Consider the following 23729-nt stretch of genomic DNA (forward strand, 5'->3'; position numbering starts at 1 on the left):
GATGATGTATCAGAGATGAGGAACATGATATATACAGATGGATATAGATATAGATGATATAGATAGATACAAAATGGCAAAGAACTTGGCTCAATTGTGTTTGTGTTCTAGTGTTTTGTGGAAGACAGAACTTGTGAGCAATGAAATTTGATACTTAGCTAAAGCCATTTCTAAAAGTGTTGAAAGTATGGATTGACTTTGCCTGACTGTTTATAATAAAACACACACACACACACACAAACAGCAAGGATTTACAGATGTGATTGTTAATCAAAAAGGAAGAACTTAAAGATTTAGAAAATTTTCAGCTTATCTATATTGCAAAAAATAACGCTAAGGATAATAATGCCAAGGATCCTTTGATGAGATTAGTATCGATCCCCTATTTCAACAGAAACCAGAACCCCTATCTCTGTAAGATGATAGAAGAATGGCCCTGAAAGTCACCAAAGTTACCACTCTCATTGCAGGCCCAGAGAGCAAGCACCAAGGAAACAAAGTGATTTCAAAGTGGGGGCTGCCAGTGCCTATGGAATCTCAGTGAGCTTGACTGGGCACTGCCTCACATCACACGCTCCCTATGCTATGGTTCTATGCTCCTTAGCCACTCCAGGTGAGGATCCTGCTGGCCCCAGTGTGACACAGGCCACAGTGGCCACTGACGTGTAGGGTGCAAGCAGTAAACATCATCTGCTTCAGTGTGGCACTATTCCTCCACCAAGCAAAGTACGTGAGCCCTGTGGGCATGGCTGCCTCCACCCTGGTTTTAAGGATAGAGCTCCCTGGAACCATAGGTGTGCAACTCATGCACAGAGCTGCTGACAAATGGGACCACTTCAGAGAAACATCACAGGGATAGGTCCTAGGAATAGAGCCACCCAAAGCTATGCGTCAGGGCTGCACAGCATGCTGTGGAATCTGGACTGCCACCACAGTGTCCAAAAGGTAGAACCTCTGTCCCAGTGGGCTTGGATAGCAGAGCATCAAGACAAAGAGAATTATTCTTGAGCCTTAAAGTTAAATGTTGTTTGCTCCATTAGGTTTTAGACTTAGAGGGAACTGTCACCCCTTTTTCTTCCCTATTTGTCTCTTTTTGAATAGGAATATTTATCCTATGTCTGTCACATCATTGTATTTTGAAAGCACATTAATTGTTTGGGTGTACAGTCTCACAAATGGAAAGCAATTTGCTTCAGAATGAATTATGCCTTGAATCTCACCCATACCTGATTTAGATGATATCTAGATCAGACTTTGGACTTAGACTTTAAAGTTGATACTGGAATGAGTTAAGACTTTTCTCTTGGGATGAAATCAATGTATTTTACATGTAAGAAGGACATTGATTTGGAGGACCAGGGGTGAGATGCTATAGATTAAGTGTTTGTATCACTGCAAAATTCATATATTGAAATCCTAATACCAAATATGATACAGTATTTGCAGGTGGGGCCTTCAGGAAGTGATTAGGTCATGAGGGTGGAGCTCTCATCAGTGGGATTGTGCCTTATAAAAGAGAGCTCAGAGTTTCTTTGTCCCTCCGGCCATAGTATAGAGAAAAGATAGTATAAAGATGGCCGTCTATGAACCAGGAAGCAAACTCTCACCAGATACCAAATCTGCTGAATAATCAATCTTGGACTTCCCAGACTCCAGAATTATGAGAAATAAACTTCTATTGTTCATAAGCCACCCAATCTCTGATAATCTGTTATAGCAGCCCAAATGGCCTAAGACAGATGTTGAGATATGCCTTTATCATGATTATCTGTCATGAGTCAGTTACTAATAATAGTTAATGGCACCTATGTTGTACAATATTTATTTTAAAATATAAATTGGAAAAAGTAAAAAAGTTGAGTTGAAAACTTATTTGAAAGTTAAAATGGTTGACAATTGCCAAGGAACCCTTGAAGAAGAAGAGGTGCTGATAAAGACAATGACATATGAATAGAAACAGTACCACGCACACATGGCCACTTGATACATGACAGAGGTGGCACTAGAAATCACTGATAAAAAGTGGGCTTTTAAATAAAAAGCTTCTTAGAATACTGGATATCCATATATGAAAAGAATTAGATTGTGTCCCTACCTTACACCATATATAATAACCAGTTCCTTGTGCATCAGAGTTCTAATGTGAAGGGCAAAATTATGAATATTTTAGAGGATAATAAAGAATATCTTCATCATTTCAGGGTAAGAAATTATTTCTTAAAACAAAATTACTAATTATAAAAGATTAAAGTATTCAATAGCACTACAAAATCACTCTTCTATAAAGACAATGTAGAGCAAATGTTTGCAACACACATAACCAACAAAAAACTGATAATTAAAATATATTGAAAAGTCTTACATTTAATTAGAAAAAGGAGAGAGAACACACTTAAAAATAGGCAGAAGCCTTAAATGACCACTTCACAAAAGAGGAAATCCAAATAGACAATTAACAAATGAAAAGATATCAACCAATTAGCAAAAGTTCAAATTAAAATCACAGAGTAAATCTATTACACACATATCTAATGTGAAAAAAATTTAAATTCAAATTTTGCTACCATGTAGAGCAAGGAGAACACTCATATACTATTGTAAGTATAAAATGTTATTGCCATTTTTGAAAATGTTTCAAGTCATCTAATAAATCTGCATTCTCGCATATCCTACAAACTATCAATTTCACTCATAAATTTATACCTTAAATTTTTGTACATTTGCACTAGAATATTTGTACATAAAACATATATAACTGCATTATTTGGGTTTTTTAAAGATTTTTTTTTTTTTTTGTGAGACAGCAGGCACACGTGTGCACGAGCAGAGGGGAGGGGCAGAAGGACAAGCAGACTCTCCACTGAACAGGGAGCCCAATGTGGGGCTCCATCCTAGGACCCTGAGATCATTACCTGAACCGAAGTCATATGCTTAACCAACTGAGCCACCCAGGGACCCCTGTAACTGCACTATTTGTTACAGGAAAAGCAGGAGACAATTTATGTCCAGCAATAGCAGAATGGACAAACATGCTATTTTATACTGTGAAATAATCAGATGCTGCATATCAAAATGATTAAGAGTACAGTACTTCGATCCATATTAGATAGATTCATATCTGAGCTCCATCAATAATGAACTCAGATTGATACTGCATTAATAATATCTAAAGATAATATGAGTGATATCATTGTTAAAACAATAAAATTTAATGAAAGACAGTTATATAATAGCATAAATAGCTCTAATAAATACAACATAGCAAAGGAAAAGACAAACATTATTATATATGGTGTAATTCCATTTATATAAACTTCAAAGACAAAAACTATATAATGGGGATATATACAATAAATATATAATATAGATACACAAATATATATAATATATAAAATAAATCTAAAACAAATTGAAAACAAAATGTAATCCAATTGTCAACATAGTGATTACTTTAAGGAGTGGTAGGCAGATGTGATCATAAAAATCAGCATCAGAGTGGGGTGCCTGGGTGGCTCAGTCAGTTAAGTGTCTGACTTTGACTCAGGTTCTCATCTCTGGGTCCTGGGATTGAGGCCCACATGGAGCCCCACACCAAGCCCCGCCTCAGGCTCCACCCTCAGCAGGGAGTCCGCTTGTCCTTCTGCCCCTCCCGCTCCCCCTGCTCATGCTCTCTATCTCTCTAATAAATAAAATCTTTAACAACAACAACAAAAGCATCACGGTTATTGGAAAGTTTTTAATTTGTGAACTGCATGGTAGGTACTGGTTGTGTTTTTATTTGCACTTTAACCTGTTCATTTAGATTTTATTCACTATTCTACACATACATCTCACAATTAAAAATTCACTAACAAAAATAAATATATAGATAAAATTAACTGGAACAAATGTGAAGTTTTGGTTTTTTTCTATAATAACAAGATAGAAACTTACCTCCAAAATGCATTCTTGAATGGCAGAGGAAAGAAAGGTCAGCCAGAAATTAGGTATATGTGACATGTGATTAGCTGAGTTCAGATAAGGATGGGAAGGAACATCATTTCTGATTTAATTATTGTGTTTTGTAGATGTGGTGCGTATCGTTATGGTTGCCTTTAGTGAGATGTTTCACATTAATAATTTGTTTTCCTTTGACAGTAGTAATGGTCTTTCCATAAAGCCTTTATTCTACTTAGCCTGGAAGGTTTGCTTTTAAAGTACAGGTAACATAAAGTATATGCTATGCTCATTATAAAAACATCCATTGTGTGAAGACATCATTTTTAAAAAGAAGACAGCTTGTTTCAATGGGAAGTTTATGTGTGTACCAATTATCTAAATGTTATTACCTTAAGCTCAATTTATAATTGTGAATGTCTTACATAGTAAAACAAAGTGCCCAACCGAGTTGGAAACTGAAATTATTTTGAGCCGATAGTTTGGTCATGAGCCAGGTGAACTGGCTAGCATTCAGAAATGCTTCGCCCAGTACTATTCTCAAATCATTCTAATTATGATTTTCTTACCATCCTTGAGTACATCTGGATGGCACCAGACAGATACTTTAAATGTGGCTTTTTGGGGAGCCTGGGTGGCTCAGTCAGTTAAGTGTCTGCCTTCGGCTCAGGTCATGATCTTGGGATCCTGGGATGGAGCCCTGAATTGGGGCTCCCTGCTTTTCCTTTTCCCTCTGCCCCTCAGCTGACTTGTGTTCTTTCTCTTGCTCTCTCTCTCAAATAAATAGTAAATAAAATCTTTAAATTTGGCTTTTTAATATTTTTTATATTATATATACCAGTATTTTGGTGATTTTTTCAAATATTGATTTGGATTTAAATTTTGAAATAAAAATCCTATTTTTCAGGGGCTATTATTCCAGAGTTCAGTGTGCTATACAAAAAATACAATAATAGTCCTTGGATTCCTACAAAAAGGGAAGAAACATTTATATTGCTTTTATGTAAGTAGATCCACAAGTTTAAATTTAGACTATATTCATATGACTGTTACAAGTTATCACTAACACTAACCACAAAACAAATAAATTATTTTTACCTAATATATTCCTAAGTCAATTTATTGTGATGGTTGAAAGTTTTAGAAGCCAAAGACAAATGCCATAGATTTCACTCATATGTGGAATTTAAGAAACAAAATAGATGAATATGGGGGGGGTGCAAAGAAAGTTTTAGAAGCCCTGAAACGGTGTCTCTCAATATATAAGTTGAAATCTTTTTAAAGATTTTTTTTAAAGAAATTAGAAGGTATAAGCTTATAATATGTTGTTGTGCTGTGATCCTGAAAATTTCTCTGAACCAAATAGTGGTCATGAGTATCAAAGGGAGGAAAGAATGCAATAAGAATTGTTCTCACAGTGTTTTGAGGGATACTGAAGACAGTATAGTTCAAAAATCCTCCTCTTAAGAAAATTAAGCTTCCAATAGGATAAAAATTTGTCCAAGATAGTTTTTAATTAATCTGGACCAGAATATGAGTGTGCTAGCTCCCAAATTATAGGGGTTTTTTGACAACATATTATTGAAAATTGCATTTATTTTATGAAGATATGTAGTTATTTTCCAGTAGCAACATTTTTTTTTTCTTAGCTTCCTTTGCTCTTTTCTTCAGAAGTATTTTTTCTGGAATACAATATGAATTGAAATATCATTTTAACATTATATAAAATGTTATATAAATGCGGCTTGTCACAACCAAAGATTCTATTCTAAACCCAGACTTGATAGCCGTACAGAAATAGCATGATGACTCACCACCAGTGGCTCTCCAGAAAGACTAGGAACCTATTTAAAAGTTAATAAAAATTCTTCTCCATATTCTCATTAGTCTTGGCTGACAGTCTCAATCACAATTCCATACAGACTAAAATAGAATCATGAAAATTTCACAGGCTGCACAACCAGAGGGAAAATCTACCAATGCTGACAGCCAAGCCGGTGAGTTTGCAACATTTATTAACTGCCTGCTATGGGACAGGTGTTGAAACCCCATGACAGTGGTGAACGAAACCAAATCTCCCTCTTACCAGCCCCCCCCCAAAAAAGAAAAATTTCACAGTCTAGAGAGGGAGAATAATAGCTAGTACCTGTTGAGATCTTACAAGTTACCAACTGGCATCATCTAGATCACCTTATTTCATGCTCACTCAATGGTATATATTTTTCTTCCCCATTTACTGATGAAGAAATTGAAGCACAGATCATTTAATTAAATTTTGCTCAAGTCCATATGCAATTATAATTTTTTAGCTTATATATTTCCCACAGGCTAAAGATAGTTAAATATAAAATTATAATCAGCTCTGGAGATGTTATTTCCTGTACTTTATATTTAGAAATCATGAGAATTATTTCTTTTTCTCAACAAAATTATCAACTAGCTATACCCAGTTCTCACCTGATTACACACATATTCTCCGGCGAGTGTTTCTCTGGTGCGAATACCTCTCTTCAACTTTTACCAGACCCTTGGTATCGATAACAGAGGCCTAGACCTGAGTATCACTCATCAGGAAATTTATCATAGATATATTAGACCAAAAGTTAATCTAGAAATGTTTAGAACTAATATTTTTCTTTTTGTTTCTTCAGGTGAGGAGACTAAACCTATAAAAATAAAGCACTTGCAGAACATGCAGAGCTGGATAGTTAATGGAAAAGCTTGGGGTGGAGGGATGGGCTGAGAAATAAAATCTGAATTCCTGATCTAATCTGGTACTATTTTTCCAATTTTTTTTTGCTTCTTAGCATTGAGATTAACTCTTACACTATTTTCTAAAATAAATATTATAGATTGTAGGTGAAAGTCTGAGTTTCTAGTACTCTATTCCCACCAGCTTATTTTCAGAACATTTAATTTTGAATAGTTATTATTTTCACTTTTATGTCTCATACTCTACTTCCCTGTTTATTAATTCAACAAGTATTATTTATTGATCATAATGCACATACTATGTATAGAAATATATTTTTATGAATAGTTATCTTAAAATTTAGTGCCTTAAATATGCAAAGATATCAATTCAACTATCAGTTTAACACAATAGTTCTTAGTTTCAAATCCAAGCAACAAAAATTTTAAATAATGTAGGCTCTTTAGAGAATAGCAATTTTAAAATTTTGGATACTTAAAATGAGAATTCTATATTAGTAACAATATCCATAATTATATAGCATATAATAGATATTAGCCACAAAAAGTGGTAAACACTTTACAAATATTTTCTAATTTATTCCTCAAATTAAGCTTATGGGATTGGTTTAATATTATTTTCATTTCATAAATGCAGAAACTGAAACTCAGGTAGGTAAATAATTTACACAAGGCCATGTGTAGCTTACTAAGATGTAGAAACACAGAACCTCTCATTATCCCTTTGGTTTAGTTTCCCACTCTAGTATGTTTACTGACTTAAATATCTGTTGCTAGTAGCTGCAACATGTCATACAAACTGCTTTCTCTAAAGATACATCATGTGGAAGAATATAAAAGTTTAAATAATTTAAATAATCTAACTTTATCATATGAAGAACATGTATACAAATTCTTTAACAAGCCATTCCAAGGCTTGTTGATCCAAGCTTTTAGATCCAAGCCAGAGGGGAGAAGGAGTAAACTAGGCATATGTCACTCATCTTTGCCAATCAATTCTGCACATATTCAAACAAGATCAATTAAAAAAGTAGAAATAGAAAAGTGAATCATATTTCTTTAATGTCTATTTAAAGGAGCCCTCAAGCTATGTCATCCACTTTGTCAAATATAACAATTTCTAAGATATAACACTATCTGTACAGCCACAGATCTTCAGAGAAATTACTATTAACTTAAAAAAGATGTTTGATAGAATCTCCAATAGATGACAGATGTTGGAAAAGCCATGGAGAGAACTCCTCAAATTTAGTGGATTTTAGCTTCAGGCTTGAGAAACAATTTAGATCTTCGGGGTTCATTTGTTCTATTAGGGTTGTTAAATGGAGACACGCTAAGCTTTAATAAAACCTTTGGAATTGCACCCATACGACCACCTACAGTGCTTTTATCAAAAAATAATTGCAATTAGAAAAAAATGTTTAAAAATCTATTGTTTTCAAATCTATAGTCATGGATTCTGCAAACATTATTCTTCCACTAATGTCCCTAGTTTGGAAGAGACCATGCACAATGGAGAGAATGGGTTCTAAGTAATGGGGTGTGGCACGGTGAAATACAGCATGTCCAGCTGTAAATTATTCTTGACTCTCACACATGTATTTACTTATTTTGTACAACTGCTTCACTAAGGGCAAGACTTGTAGGTAGAATTGGAGTTTTGCCATGGGTTGAAAATATTGCCCCAAGGACTACATTATATAAACCTTTTAAAAGCTCCCTCAACTCTGAAATATAGAAAAATCTATAAAAAAATGGAATGTGATAAATATTGCTACATTGGCAGTCATATCACAATACATACGCTCCAAATGTAGCAAAGTAATACACTGCACACCTTAAACTTATACAATGATAAATGTCAAATTTATTCAATTTTTTAAAAGAACCTTAAAAAGTAAGCAAACAGCAAGAGAGAGAAAGATAATAATTACAAAAAGTGTAGTTCTTCTCTGTGATTCTGAGGGACACATTACTTTCTCTATAGAACAAGAAAAGAAAAATTAGACTGGTAGGACTTATTATGTGTAGGGAAAATGTGCTATTTGTAAAATCAAATCAGAAGTTGAAGAAGAAACTTAAATAATAGTGCTAAATAATTACAAGTGTCTATTGTAAGGTGGTATGATAAGGTGTGGGAACTTGCCTTTTATTTAATACTCTAGTGAAATGAGAGCTTACATTATCTAACTCAGCAGTTGGCAAAGATTCAGCTCTAATAATAACTTTGAGTCACTTAATAATAGAAAGTGACTCAAAGTTAAAAAATAGAATAATGAATATAAAATAAAAATGAATAATTCTATAGCTAAACTATTACTGAAATGTCTATATTTAAATAGTGAGCATTTGTTTTTCAAATAACACTTTTTAAAATTAAACTATGTCATATAACCTCACTGAAACATGTACATAAATGTGATAATAAAAAGAACAGTCTCCAATATACACCTTTACAGAGTATTTGATGAATGCTCTGATTTGTGTGGGATGATTCACTATGGATCCAGAAGTTGTACACTGAACAAGCAGAACTCAGGAGTCAAATAATCATGCAGTGTCATCTCTTACTCTCCAATTAAATGCATTTCAGTGATGCTGGGTTTTCTACTGATTTGAAAGGAATCTGTGGGAGAATCAATGTATTTATTGTTCCTCTTACAACAATAATCTAATGAAACATTAATTCTCAAATCACAGCTTATTTTCAGAAAGAAAACTGTTCAGTATCAATTCTATAGGATAGCAACAAAAAATTGGAAAACTCAATTAAATGTATCACTTATAACAGGATCAATAAGCATCAAATAACTACTAAATTCATCAAAATTGTGAATGACATATATCCTAAACTATTCAACATTAGAGAGAGAAATGTGTGCAGTCCATTTAAATCAGACATATACCATACACTGATGAAGTCAAGGTTATATAGTTAATTCTCTATAACTTACTTTTTAGATTCAGTGAAATTTAAAATACCTGCAAGTTTCATGATTAAAATTGGCTATAAAATTGATAAAGAAATTGATTATAGGGCGCCTGGGTGGCTCAGTTGGTTAAGCGACTGCCTTCAGCTCAGGTCATGATCCCAGGGTCCTGGGATCGAGTCCCGCATCGGGCTCCCTGCTCAGCGGGAAGCCTGCTTCTCCCTCTCCCACTCCCCCTGCTTGTGTTCCCTCTCTCGCTGTGTCTCTCTCTGTCAAATAAATAAATAAAAATCTTTAAAAAAAAAAAAAAAAGAAAGAAATTGATTATAAGGTTCATATGGAAATACAAAAGGACAAAAAATTAGATAACCCTGAAGAGGAAAGTTGGAGAATTTTTATTACAAAATGTCAATAATTAAGGCAATGGGAACAAGAAGAATGGGGACAAATACAGTACAGAGCAACAAACAGACAAATGGAACGGACTGTAGAGTCTACGAAGAGACTTATACAGGTGCAATAGATTTATAACAAAGGTACCACTGAAATCCAACAAAGCATCAATGTTCTTTTCAACAACAGTTCTGGATCTAGTGGAGTGTCAAGGGAAAGAACTAAAACTTGACTCCTACTCTCCATCATATACAAATATGAATCCTAGGTCTATTACAGGCCTTAATAAAGTAAAATCATTAAACTCCTAAAGATAACAAGAAGAAATGTCTTTTTTTTAAGGTTATTTATTTATTTACTTATTTATTTGACACAGAGAGAGAGGGAGGGAGAGAGAGTGAGAGAGCGCAAGCACAAGCAGGGGTAATTGGCAGAGGGAGAGGGAGAAGGCTCCCCTCTGAGCAGGGAGCCCGATGTGGGGCTCGATTTCAGGATCCTGGGATCATGACCTGAGCCGAAGGCAGACACTTAACTGACTGAGCCACCCAGGTGCCCCAAGAGGAAATATCTTCATGAACTTGGGGTAGGCAAAGATTTCTTAAACCACACATAAAAATCAAAAACCAAATTAATATGAAAACTGATGAACTGAACAGTTGAAATTGAAAGTTGAAGGATTTTGTGCATTAAAGATTCCCCTAAATAGTGAAACATTCACAGAATGTGAGATGTTGCAATACATGTATCTGAAGAACTCATATCCAGAATACATAGAGTTTTCCTATAAATCAGTGGAAGAAAGAATAAACTCTCCCACATTTCCAAGAGAAAATGAGCAAAATATTTGAACGGGACTTTATAAAAGAAGACATCCAAATGTCCTTACAAGAATATCAAAAGATGCTCAATCTCTTTAATTAAAAGGGAAATATAAATTAAAAGGACAATGAGATAATCCTACAACCACAAGAATAAGATAACCTTCATGAGGACAATGAGATGATTCTGAAATTATAAGAATTCTATCCATTTTGAATGGCAACAAAATGAAAAAAAAAAACAAGGAAAACAATCAAAAAACAACCTGGAAAAAACAAGTGATAGTGGGATGTGACAACTGCAACTCCCAAGCACTGTAGTTGTAATTTTTAATTGTTAAAATCTTTTTAGAAAACTATTTGTTCAGCATTTACCAAAAGTAAATATAAACATATCCAATATTCCAGCCATTCCCACCTCTAGCCATTCTACTGCTACCCAAAAGTAATATGCACATTTTGTATCAAAAGACATGCATGAGAATGTTCATATCAATGTTATTTACAGTTGCCAAAGCTGAAAATATTTCATTTAGCCATTAGCAATAGAGTATTAAATATAGTGTGGGGGGCGCTGGGTGGCTCAGCCGTTAAGTGTCTGCCTTCAGCTCAGGTCATGATCCCAGGGTCCTGGGATCAAGCTCCACATCAGGATCCCTGCTCTGCGGGAAGCCTGCTTCTCCCTCTCCCACTCCCCGTGCTTGTGTTCCTTCTCTCACTGTGTCTCTCTCTGTCAAATAAATAAATAAAATCTTCAAAAAATAAATAAATAGCGGGATAGTCATATAATGTAATATAATGCATCAATAGAGGAGAAACAATATACAATAAAAATGAATCATTTTGAGGTAACATTAGGTAAAACGATCAGTTACAAGTAAGTACAAACAATTTTATTGAATTTACATAAGTTTCAAAATTTGGCTTAAATAAATTAATGTGGAAGAAGTTAAACAGTTTCCTTGTTGAGGAAGCATGGTGTAGAAATCAGGAATTCCTTAAATACTTGTGCATAGTTACAAGTTTTGTTCTTTTTAATCATCTTTTTCTGCTACTTCTACCATCTCTGTCATTTCTCTACTGATTTTTTTTTTCCCCTGGTTTTGAGTCACATTTTCTTGTTCTTGGCCTGCATAAGAGTTTTTGATTGGATGTTAACGTTATAAATGTGGTATTTTGAGTGTTTGGATTTATGTCTTCTGTTAAAAAATACAATGCTTTGTTCTGCCACAGAATCAAGTTATGTGCTGAGTACTTTGATTATTTTGACCTCTGTTTTTAAAATTTGCCCAGGTGGATCTAAAATAGCCTTCACTTCAGAACATTCACTCTCACTACTAAGTCATGACTCATCTGGGCTGTCTAGGAATACTGTAACTCTGAGGATGCTCCATTCTGTCTGGTTAGGGACAGAACATCTGATTTTGTACTGAGGTCCAGAAATTTTCAGTTTATAACTCTGGTTGTTCTTTACCTGGTCCTTGGGAGTTTCACATTTCTTATGTGCCCTTAGTAGTCAGCAAACACTCTCATGACCACCACTGAAAATCTCTGGAGGTCTTTTTCTACACAGATACCTTGTGCTCAGAAAACAATGCTGAAATTTCCAAACACCTCAGTTCCCCTAACTATTATTACTAATTCCTTCATTCACTGAGGCTTCCCTTGCTCAGCTTGGATTCCTCTCTTTGCAATGTGTCCTAGAAAATGCCATAAAGAGGAAAGCAGGATGATTATAGGTCTCACCCCATTTGTCTCCCTCTTCTCAGGGATCACAGTCCTGCACTGACTGTTGTCCAATGTCTGAAAGAATTACTTGATACATTTTGTTTTGTTTGCTAGTTTTACTGCCAGAGGTTAAATCTGGTCCTAGTGAAACCAGTAGGGCCATTAGCCAAAGACCTCATTTTATCAGTAGATTTTTTTTAATGTTTAAAAAAGTTTTTATAATTGTTTTTTGTCATTTTTTGATATGTTTGATCTTTGAAAATCAGAAATCTATTTTATATACCTCCTATTTTGTATAACTCAAATAACTGGTTTTGAAGTGTACAAAGTACTTAAACTTTGTGACCATCTGTCCTTTGTTACCTTTCATTTCTTACCAGGATACTAAGTTCTTCATTGATTAATCCTCTTATATATCCCTCACAGAGCAATGGGGGAATCTAAACTCAATTTGTTAAAGATTTAAACCTGTCCTAAGTATAAAGTGATAAATAATAGAATAATAACATATCAATTTTATTTATAGGCAAGGTGAAAAATATTTTCAAAGTGGCGTGACATAATTTAATGCACCCAAACCAGGGTTTGAGTCCCAGCTCTGTTATTATTAGCACTGTATTCATTAGCAGGTTTTAATCCTCTATGAGCCCCAATGTTTTCACCCCTAAAAATGGAAATACTAATCTGCCACTGGTGGTATTAAAAGAGATAAAGCATGCATTTAGTGAGCAGTCAATATTATGATAACACCCTCATTATTTTCTACTATTTCTATTTTTATTGCAAGTTTTCTAAAAGCTAAGTTATCTAACTTTTAAGTACAGAAAAATAAAACAAAGCCTTTATTTGTTCTTACAAAATGAATAAATTTTTAAATTGAATTTTTGGTATTAATCAGGGACTCTAAATATATTATCTCATTTTTTGTTATTAATACATCTGTAGGCCAACAAATTAAATTCATAGACAGTTATTTGTAACTCTATAGTTTCTGAGCTAATTCATGTGTCTTGTGTCTCTGCTCCAACCACTAATATGTGTCTTGAGCATAACAAGCAAACAAATACTATATGCCGAGAAATCAAATGCATTGGTAATGTATATGCTGTTGGAAAGATGAATAGAATGAATTATACTCTGAGATGAAGAGCCTTGTCTTCAAGGTTTCCACAAAAATGCAGAATCAGCTACTTTATTATCCTGACACTTTCTGTTAATGATAAATGGTTCAATAAATTAAAATGCTTTATAGTAGACTACACATTCATTATGGTAATGCAGGTATGGAAGCATAATCACAAAAGACATAAACTGTGGCAAACTTACCTGATATGTGCGAGGTTGATGTTACAGACTATTCAATTCTAACTGACATTGCAGTATATGTTAATTGTATGATTCATTTTAATACAGGAAGAAATTAGTGAAATTAGACATCATTAAATAAAAAAGATATTAACATAAACTTCCTCAGTGATCTGCTGAAATAAAGGAAAAATTTCAAAATATTTAGTAATCATAGAGGGTGATTTGATATTGACTTTCCATTGTGATTTTTCCATTGACTCGTTTTATATAGAAGAGGATTTCTTAATTTACAAATGTAAAAGAACATTTAAATATTGTTTTAACTATTAGTTTCGTATATAATTACAATGTGATGAGATAATATACTCCTTATGAATTAAATACTTAAATTTGTTGAGGCTTTGTATAGTTAGTTTTATCATCCTTTCTCTGTATTCAATTATACTTTTTCCTCTGGATCTTTTAAGTACTTATTTGTTCTTTATCTTTGATTTTCAGGAATTATTAAGTGTGAATTTATTTGTATTTACCTTTCTTGGGGTTCATTGAACTTGAAACTGTGAAACAGTTCTCCACCAGATTTGAGAAAATGTCAGCCATTATTTCTTCAAATTTGCTTTCACTGTTTTCTCTCTCCTCTAGTCCTGAGTCTGTCATTATTGATTTGTTAGACCATTTTATATTGTGTCCCACAGTTTGTGATATTCTGTTTACTTTTATTCAATTTCTTTATCTCTGCTGTGAAAATTGGATAATTTCTATTCATTTAGTTCATTCAGTACTTTTTTAATAGGCTTTATTTTTAGAGCAGTTTTAGGTTTATAGAAAATCAAGCAGGAGAAAGATTTCTCATAGAACTTCTGTCACCGCATTTGCATAGCCACCCCCTTTTCCACATCCCCACCACAGTGGTACATTTGTTACACCTGATTAAACCTACACTGTCACATCATTATCACTCAAAGTCCATAGTTTACATAGGGTTCACTATTGGTATTATACATTCAATAGGTTTTGACAAAAGTATAATTATTATATTCACCATTATACTATCATACAAAATAATTTCACTGCCCTAAAAATCCTGTGCTCGACCTATTCATCCCTCCCTAATGCCAAAACCTTAGCAACAACTGATATTTTACTGCTTCCATAGTTTTTCCTTTTCCATAATGGCAAAGATTTAGAATCAACCAGAATTCAGCCTTATCGGATTGGTTTCATTCATTTGGTAATATGCATTTAAGTTTCTTCCATGTCTTTTCAGGATGTGATAGCTCATTTATTTTTAGTGCTAAATAATATTCCATTGTCTGGATGTACCACAGTTTATTTACCCATTCACCCACTGAAGGACATCTTGGTTGCCCTAAGTTTGGGCAATTATGAAAACAGCTGTTATAATAACCTATGTGCAGGTTTATGTTTGGACGTAGGTTTTCCATTCCTTTGAGTAGATACCAAGGAGCACAATTGCTGGATTTATGTTAAGAGTATGTTTAATTTTGTAACAAACCAAACTGTCTTCCAAAATGGCTGTACCATTGTGTATTCTCACCAGCAATGAATGAGAGTTCCTATCACTCCTCAATCTTACTCACATTTGATGTTGTCAGAGGTCCAAATTTAGGCCATTCTAGTAGGTGTGCTGTGGTACATAATTGTTTTAATTTGCCATCTCTCTGGTGAAATATGATATGGAACATCTTTCCAGGTGCTTTTTGCCATCTATATACCTTCTTTCTGAAATGTTTAAGGTTTTTGCCTATTTTTTTAATTGGGCTATAAATTGTCTTATAGAGTTTTAAGAGTTCTTTATATATTTTGGGTAGTAGTCTTTTGTCAAATATGTCTTTTGCAAATATTTTCTCCCTGTGGCTTTTTTTTTTTCATTCTCCTGACAGTATCTTTTGCAGAGCAGACATTTTTATTTTTTAATGAAGTACAGCTTATCAATTATTCCTTTTTTGGATCATGCCTTTGGTTTTTCACCTAAAAAGTCATCACCATTCCTAGAACTAGAACAAATAATTCTAAAGATTTTATGGAACCACAAAAAACCCAGAATAGCCAAATCAATCTTGAGAAAGAAAAATAAATCTGTAGCTATTACAATTCCAGAATTCATGATATATTATAAAGCCATATTAATCAAAACAGTATGGTACTGGCAAAAAAAAATTTATGATCTATATAGTCATATAGATCAATGAAACAGAATAGAGAGCCTAGAAATAAATCTACACTTATATGGTCAATTATTCTATGACAAAGGAAGAGAGAAGATACAATGGGAAAAGGATAGTCTCTTCAATAAATGGTACTGGGAAAACTGGACAGCCACATACAAAAGAATGAAACTAGACCTAACTTTTGAACACCAAAAAGAAAAAAAACAAACTCAAAATGGATTAAAGACTCTAAATGTGAGGCCTGAAACCATAAAAGTCCTAGAAAAAAACAGAGGCAGTGATTTTTCTTACATTGGCTGTAGCAACATTTGTCTATATATGTCTCCCAAGGCAAGGTAGACAAAAGTAAAAATAAACAATTGGGACTATATAAAAAATAAAAAAGCTTTTGCACAGCAAAGGAAACCATCAACAACATAAAAAGTCAACCTACTGAATGGGAGAAGATATTTGCAAACGATATATCCAATAATAGGTTAATATTCAAAATATATATAGAACTTATACAATTAAACACAAATAATCTAATCTAATTAAACACAATCTAAATATTGGCAAAGGACCTGAATAGGCATTTTTCCAAAGAAGACATACAGATGGCTAACAGACACATGAAAAGATGCTCAACATCACTAATCACAGGGAAATGCAAATCAAACCATAATGAGATATCACCTCACACCTGTTAGAATGGCTAAAATCAAGAAAACAAAAACAGCAAGCATTGGTGAGGATGTGGAGAAAAAAGAACCTTTATGTACTGTTGGTGGAATGAAAATTCATGCAGCCACTGTGGAAACAGAATGGAGGTTCCTCAAAAAATTAAAAATAGAAATACCAGTACCATATAATCCAATAATTCAATTACTAGATATTTAGTAAAAAAAAAATGAAAACATTAATTCAAAAAAGATATATACACTGCTATGTTTATTGCAACATTATTTACAATAGCCAAGATATGGAAACAACCTAAATATCCATCAACAGATGGATAGATAAGATGTGGTTCATATATATATATATATATATAATGGAATATTACACAGCCTGAAGAAAGACTGAGATCATGTTATTTGTGACAACATGAATAAACCCAGAAGATATTATGCTAACTGAAATAAGTCAGACTGGGAAAGACAAATACCATATGATTTCACTCATATGTGGAATCTAAAAAAACAAATGAATAAACAAACAAAAAGCAGAATCAGAGAATTGATGATTGCCAGAGAGGAGGTAGGTGTGTGCGGGGTAAATGGGTAAAGGGGAGTGGGAGATACAGACTTCCAGTTACGAATGAATAAGTCATATCAATAAAAGTCACAGCATAGGGCATATAGTCAATGACATCATAGTAGCATTATATAGTGACAGAAGGTAGCTAGCTACACTTGTCGTGAGCAGAGCGTAACAGAGAAGTTGAATCACTATGTTGTACACCTAAAAGTAATGCAACACTGTGTGTCAACTATACTCAAATAAAAAATTATTTAAAAAATAAATTAAACAGCCTGGGTGGCTCAGTCAGTTAAGCGGCTGCCTTCCGCCCAGGTCATGATCTCAGGGTTCTGGGATCAAGCCCCACATCTGGCTCTCTGCTCAATGGAGAGCCTGCTTCTCCCTCTCCCTCTGCCTGCTGCTCTGCCTACTTGTGCTCTATCTCTCTGTCAAATAAATAAATAAAATCTTTTAAAAAATAAAAAATAAAAAATGAATTAAATAAATAAAAAGTCATCTCCAAACCCAAAGTCATCTAGATTTTCTCCTGTTATCTTCTAGGAGATTTATAGCTTTGCATTTTTAGGTCTATGATTCATTTGTGTGTGTGTCTGTGTGTCTGTGTGTTTCAAGATTTTATTTAAATTTTAGTTAGTTAACATATAGTATAATATTAGTTTCAGGAGTAGAATTTAGTGATTCATCACTTATATATAACAGCCAGTGCTCATCACAACAAGTACCCTCCTTAAAAAGAAGATAGTAGGAAGGGAAAAATGAAGGGGGGAATCGGAGGGGGAGACGAACCATAGAGACTATGGACTCTGAGAAACAAACAAGGTTCTAGAGGACAGGGGTTGGGGGATGGGTTAGCCTGGTGATGGGTATTAAAGAGGGCACGTTCTGCATGGAGCACTGGGTGTTATATGCAAACAATGAATCATGGAACACTACATCAAAAACTAATGATGTAATGTATGGTGACTAACATAACATAACAAAACATAACAAAATAAAATAAATAAAATAAAATAACAAAATAAAATAAAATGTGCCCTCCTTAATACCCATCACCCATTTAGCCCATCTCCCACCCACCTCCCCTCCAGCAACCCTCTGTTTGTTCTCTATAGTTAAGAGTCTCTCATGGGATGCCTCCCTCTCTCTTTTTTTATTTTTTTTTACATTTTCCCTATGTTCATCTCTTTTGTTTCTTAAATTCCACATATGAGTAAAATCATATGGTACTTGCCTTTCTCCGACTGACTTATTTTGCTTACCATAATACACTCTAGCTCCATCCACGTTGTTGCAAATGGCAAGATTTCATTCTTTTTGATGGCTGAGTAATATTCCTCTGTGTGTGTGTGTGTGTGTGTGTTACACACACTACCTCTTCTTTATCCTCTCATCAGTCAATGGACATTTGGCCTCTTTCCACAATTTGGCTATTGTTGATAATGATGCTATAAACATTGGAGAGCATGTGCCCCTTTGAATCAGAATTTTTTTATCCTTTGGATAAATACCTAGTAGTGCAATTGCTGGGTCCTAGGGTAGCTCTACTTTTAACGTCCTCAGGAGCTTCCACACTGTTTTCCAGAGTGGTTGCACCAGCCTGCATTCCCACCAACAGTGTAAGAGGGTTCCCCTTTCTCCACATCCTCACCAACATCTGTTGTTTCCAAAAATGTGGAACGCTTCACAAATTTGCATGCCATTCTTGCACAGGAGCCATGCTAATCATCTCTGTATCCTCCCAGTTTTAGTATATGTGCTGCCAAAGTGAGCACTAAGATTTAATTTTGTGAGGGGTGTAAGACTTGTGTTCAGATTCATCCTTTTGCATGCATATGTCCTATTTTCCCAGAGCCACTTGTTGCAGAGACAATCTTTGCTCCATTGTGTTGCCTTTGCTCTTCTGTCACATATCAGTTGACTATATTTATGTGGGTCTATTTTGGGGCTCTCCATTCTATTCCAGTGATCTGTCTACTCTTTTACCAACATACTGTCCTGATTACTGTAGCTTTATAGTAAATGTTAAGGTCAGGTAATGTCAGTCCTCCAACACTGTTCTCAGACACAAAGAGGAATGAAAAGTAGTCTAAGATGGATCCAACCTATTGCAAGTACATGCACATGGATTCTGCAATTAATCATTAAAAAGCAACTGATGTGATAAAGTCATGCTTAAAAGGAAAATGGCCTCTGCTTTTTAGGACACATGTGCTACTAGCATGATTAGGCCCAAATGCGAATTGAAGTGATGATTTTAACCTTATATGGAGGCAATATAAACATGCATTTTGCATATTTTAATATTGATGAAATCCAAATGTATCCTACATTTGGTGCCAAAAGAAATGTTCCAGGTAGAGGTGTAAGATGTGAATTTTCTGTTTTTGTTAATTTATTAATTCATAGAATTTACATGCTACTCCATATCATCTGAATTCATTTCTTTGTTTTGATGTTATCACATATTTGCTTTTTAATTAAATATGAATGTTTAATGAGGCTTAATATGTCTCCAAAAATTTTAAATTCTGAAGCACCACTGAAATAAGATTACCAAGCATTTAGATATTACCACCTGGATACATGGTAATATGATCAAAAACAGCAAAAATTGACAAGCATGTCAGAATTAGAACTTTACAAATGTAGAAGTTTGGAAAAATTCAGTTTAATGAAGAGACGTACAGATAATAGCTAAAGAAGAAATACAGACTATCTGTGTTTGTCATCATACATCAAATTTAAATGTTGGTTTTAAAAAGCCCTGCATCATTATAATGTCATGAACAAACAAAAATAATTTTGAGATTCTTTAAGATGTGAATATATGGAAAGCATAGACTCATACTGGATTACTTAATCTGTGTACTTCTGTCTAGACTATCACTCCTTTCTATTTACAACACTAGCAACACCATGGCTACTATTTTTTTTGTGATCATCATTACTAATATCTTTTAGCTTTGTTTATATCAATTCTAAAACATAACTGCACAACTCTCAAGTTATCTCTGAACCTCTGAATTCACTGCCTATGACCTTATGGAGGATAAGAAAACATTCTGGACCCACTCAAATCTCTATCTTTATTTTTCTCTACCTTACCTCAAAGCATCTAAATAGAATATATTTTATTTTTAAGTTTATTTACAGTTTCCACTCAGCAGAATAAATCCAATAAAAGCAAAGTTTCTGTCTGTACTGTCCATTGCCATATCCCAGCATTAGAACAGACTATAACCTATAATAGGTGCTCAGCAAGCATGGGTTAAATGGATATATAAATCCTGAAGAAAAAAATATGTTTACACAGATTAATGCTGATCATTACATGCATACTCTTAACTCACCCCCCCCCAAAAAAAATAAATCCTGAAATATTCCTCTGTTTTAGTTCAGGCAAAATACCATACGCTGGCTGGCTTATATACAACAGCTATTGAGGCTAGGAAGTACAAGATCAAAGTGCTAGCACATTCCATTTGTAGTAAGAGCTTACTTTCTGTTTCACAGTACCTTCACGCTGTGTTGTCACATGGTGTAAGGGGTAAGGGAGCTTTGTGGGCCTTTTTTTTTTATAAAGGCTCTAATCATCTCCTACCTCCCAATACCATCAACTTGAGGATTAGATTTTAGTATATGAATTTTGAGGGGACACAGTCAGGACATAGCAGTATCTTACAAATGATCAAATTAAGCCACATAACAAAGAGAAAAAATTAGTCTAAGAAAAGCACATATCTTCAAAGTCACAGAAAACTAATCTTATGTGTTAGATAGATCCCCTGGGCAGCAGATACTAAGGTGGAATTAGAAATACAGATTTATTGAGAGATAATGCCTATGAAAGTTAAAAGGGGGAGGGAGAAAGAATAGGCAAGAAAAGCCTTCAGACTGTAATACAGGTCCTATATCTCTGAAAGAAGGGGGCTGGGGGAAGGAACACTGGGTAAAAAGAGCCTCAAAGCATAGTACAACTCCACAGCGGAGTCCTGAACTGACCACAACAGCAAGTTCTTGTACCTCCATGATGCTCAGTCACTGATGAGGACTTTCTAGAAGGTCAAGACTGGCAAGCTGAAGTACAATCTACAGGCAATCAAAGCTGGAGACTGAGCCAGTTTCGCAATGCACAGTTGATTCTCTTTACCAATTATTTGAAAAGCACACTTCTATGGCTGCCACATGATATGAACCTACGTTGAGGGACTACAGCTTTGGATGGAAGATAGGCAATAATTTTCTTCTTCTGGGGCAAGCCAGACAACTATCCTAACAGATGTATATCAAATAACCATATCTGAACAGAGAAATGAGAAACAAATTCTGGGACCTAGAAATTCTATCACATATGGAAATCACCACATGTGGAAATCACATGTCCCAAACCAAGGTTGGGCTTTATCCAACACACATATTCTCAAAAAGAACTAAGCCTGGGAGCTCTATTAATAGAATAATTTGAACAGTCTTGTATTTGAACTGTCACTGAGGTAAAATTTAAAAATGCATGCATTTCTTGGGGCGTCTGGGTGGCTCAGTCATTAAGCATCTGCCTTTGGCTCAGGTTATGTATGATCCCAGGGTCCTGGGATCGAGCCCTGCGTCAGGCTCCCTGCTCAGTGGGAAGCCTGCTTCTTCCTCTCCCACTCCCCCTGCTTGTGTTCCCTCTCTCACTGTGTCTCTCTGTCAAATAAATAAATAAAAATCTTAAAAAAAAAATAAAAATGCATGCACTTCTTTATTCTTGTTTATGTTTATTTCTGTGTCATTGTTATTGTTGGGTAGGGGAGACGGTGGGAGGGTTAGTCTTCAACTCATCCTAAAAAATATATATATAGATAGATAGATAGATTTTCCAGAACATGATCAAGATAGTTAGGCAAAGGGGTGTAGAGATGCAGCCACCTGTAATGGTCCAGTACAGGAGCTACTATGGGGCTACTAAAAAAGGTAGAAACAATAGTGACTATGGATGGTTTTACATTTGGGTCATATTCCTACAGGTAAGTATTATCACATGAAATACACTACCACAGTGATGAGTAACTAATGTAAAAATTAGCTAAATAAAAGAGACTAGTATAAAATTATAGCTCTGTCCAACTGTCAGGTTAAAACATAGTGTATTAGATTTTTATTGCTGCAGTAACAAATGGCCACAAATTTAGTGGCATAAAACAACACAGATTTATTATCTCACATATTTTGTAGGTCAGAAGTTAGGGTAAGCTAGGGTTTCATAAAGCTGAAATCAAGGTGTTGACAGGGCCGCCTTCTTTATTGGAGCCTCTGATTGTTGGCTTTCAAGCTGTTAGCTGATTCCATTTGCCTGTTATTGTAGAAGCTGAGGTCTCTATTTTCTCACCAGCTGTCAGTCTCACTTCCTTTGCTCCTAGATGTTGTCTGCATTCTTTGTCATGCTTTCCATGTTGCCCTTCCAACAACAGTGCATCAAGCCCCTCTTGTGCTTTGGATATCTCTGACTTCTCTTGCTATCTCATCTCTCTCACTTCACTTTTGGAAGGTTCTCTGCCTTTAGGGACTGTGTGGTTAGATTGGACCCAGGGAGATAATATGAGATCATCTCCCTAATGGCAACTGTAAAATCCTTTGCCATATAACATATTCATAAATTCTAGGGATTTTAGTCTGGATGTCTTTGTGGGTCCATTCCCTAATTGTACTTTTAAAAATGAAATGAAATTCCAAATTACTCAAATCAAATCTGAATACATGTAAAATACTTGCATATATATACACATATATAAATATAAATGCATGTGAACATGTATTTCCCTCCAATGTCTAAATCATTAATGCCAAGATACATTTTTCCATTTTCAACCCATATTCCACTTAAATGTGTAGAAAAAAATCAAAATCAAATCAAAACATATTATAAGAATCCAAACATTTTTGAATAAGTAATTTTAATTTAGAAAATCATCAAAATAATATCAATAAAATATTGAGGGACACTCATGATGTCTACTTAATTTTGTTCCTGTTCCTCGAACATGGACAGCAATTGTTCCTTTTTCTATTGAAGGATACATGAGCTGTTCCTGAATTATGGTTACATTTTACTGCTTAAATTCAGGGAAACAAAATTGTTTTAAAATAGGCTGTATTACCTTGCATTTCTCTGTGGGATATTCTGGGGAAAAGTGAAAATGATTTTAGCTACTGTAGCACTGCTTATATCAAAATAGAATAATTATGTTGCAGGTGGGAAACTACGCAAGGTACCTGCAGAGTACAGATAAAGTGGTTCATTGGCCATCCGTTTTCCAGGCTGTTTAGCTTAATCTGAAGAGTATGTATAACGCATATTAATCCAAACAGCCCTGAACTCCAGCCATTTAGAGAAAGCACATCTGAATCTTCCTTAAAAATAGGTTTAGTAATACAATTTTTTCTGGTTCTCATAATTATACTGGGTATTTTAAGACCTATCAGGAATCCCA

General features: G+C 34.5%; 1 non-coding gene across 1 annotated transcript; it reads right to left on the reverse strand.

The window, feature by feature from the left end:
- Positions 1-18924: 18924 nt before the first annotated feature.
- On the reverse strand, positions 18925-19031 carry LOC118010916. The gene has a single exon (XR_004679338.1). It is a non-coding gene; the product is annotated as a U6 spliceosomal RNA (small nuclear RNA).
- Between the last annotated feature and the right edge of the window lie 4698 nt (positions 19032-23729).

This window comes from Mirounga leonina, unplaced genomic scaffold, assembly GCF_011800145.1.
Source record: "Mirounga leonina isolate KUSES-001 unplaced genomic scaffold, KU_Mleo_1.0 Mir_129, whole genome shotgun sequence".
NCBI classification, from domain to species: Eukaryota; Metazoa; Chordata; class Mammalia; order Carnivora; family Phocidae; genus Mirounga; species Mirounga leonina.